Genomic DNA, 1986 nt, shown 5'->3' on the forward strand with positions numbered 1-1986 from the left:
ATATATACATATATAAATGTTTATACATATAAATATTTATATACATACATACATATATACATACATATACATATATATAAATATTTATATATATACATACATACGACTCAAAGGAACTAAGAGTAGTTCATCCGAGTTGATCAGAACAACTTGACTGGAATGACTTGAATTCAGTCAAGGTATCCTGGTGTTCAAGACAAATGAAGCCTCATGTTTTAATCTCAAGCTATTACCGCCCATTAGCAGAGCAACTGTCAAGGCCTCGATCGTCATGGTTACGGGTCATGCCCTAGCTGAGCGTGCCTGACTATCTTGGTGAGGCAGTATGGAGAAATCGTGATTCTCATAGCTCAAATATGGTTGAGCTTGAATTGGGTTATCAAGTCGGACTTGGACCTGATGGTAAGGATGGGATGAGGAACATGCAGTGATAGCGTATCACTATCCCATACTCATCTAGGAATCACATAGGATGTGATTGACAAAGTGTTGTCTACCTAAATAGCATGGTTTTGAGCGTCATGCCCTAGCTGACTCAAAAGCATGTGAAATATGGATCCTAGCTCACTTGGAAACTCATTGAGGGTGTTTTTCTTAGTGGGAGCCTGTCATATTGCATCTATTATCTGTGTTAGTAAGTGTACTAAGTGACTTGCATATTTTCTGTCTGTTTGTTTGTCTTTTTCTGTAGTGTATATCTGTTGCAGGAATCTGGTTAATCTCACCATGCGATCTATCCTTATGAAGGATAAGCCTCTGACCAAGGCTTCTGGATCGATCATTGATGCTTATTGGAAGCATGAGGATGATGATCTGGACTTGTCTAGCTTGATGCTTGGAAAGATGTCTTCGGAATTGCGTGAGCAATTAGATGACATGGACAATTCATTGATGGATGATCAGTTGAATATGTCATTCCAAGAGAAAGCTGGGAGCCAAGGGAAGAATGATATGGTGATTGTTGGAAAGAGTTCCAGCAAGAGGAAGCGTTCCAAAGGTAAGGGCAAAAGGAAATTGACAAGTGTTGTCACTAAGCCTAAGTCCAAACCCAAGAAGGAAGAGTGTTATTTCTGTCATGCCATCGGGCATTGGTATAGAAATTGCAGGCTCTACCTGGAAGATCAGAGGAAGAAGAAGCTTGCAGAAGCTTCAATTTCCGGTATCTTCATTATAGAGGCCAACTTGTGTACTTCTTCTTCATGGGTATTAGATACCGGATGTGCCTCGCACATTTGTGCAAATGTGCAGGGACTGCGAGGAAGTAGACAATTGGCAAAGGGAGAAGTAGATCTCCGTGTCGGGAATGGAGCAAAAGTTGCTGCATTGATCGTCGGGACTTATGATCTGACTTTACCTTCTGGCCTTGTATTGGAGTTGCATGATTGTTATTTTGTACCTGCCATCAGTAGGAACATCATATCGATTTCATGCTTAGACTCAGATGGTTTCAGATTTGTTATTGAGAACAAATGTCTGTCCATTTATAGAGGCGATTTATTCTATGGTAAAGGTTACCAGTTTAATGGCCTTTATATTTTGGAAGATGAACCATCTGGATACAGGTCGATCTATAATGTTAGTACCAAGCGGTTTAAGTCGAACGACTTAAATCCGACCTATCTCTGGCATTGTCGACTTGGTCACATCAATGAGAAACGCATTGCGAAGCTTCATTCTGATGGACTTCTTGATTCTTTTGATTATGAATCAATCGAATCATGCGATTCCTGTTTGATGGGCAAGATGACAAAATCTCCTTTTACTAGAAAAGGAGAACGGGCTACGGAGTTGCTAGAACTCATACATAGTGATGTATGCGGTCCTATGAGCTCTCCCGCTAGAGGAGGTTATCTGTACTTTGTTACGTTTACTGATGATTTCAGTAGGTACGGTTATGTCTACTTGATGAGACATAAGTCTGAAACGCTTGAATTGTTCAAGACTTTCAGAAACGAGGTGCAGAACCAACTTGGCAAGACGATCAAG

The sequence above is a fragment of the Tarenaya hassleriana genome, unplaced genomic scaffold (assembly GCF_000463585.1).
Source record: "Tarenaya hassleriana unplaced genomic scaffold, ASM46358v1 Cleome304, whole genome shotgun sequence".
Taxonomy (NCBI): Eukaryota; Viridiplantae; Streptophyta; class Magnoliopsida; order Brassicales; family Cleomaceae; genus Tarenaya; species Tarenaya hassleriana.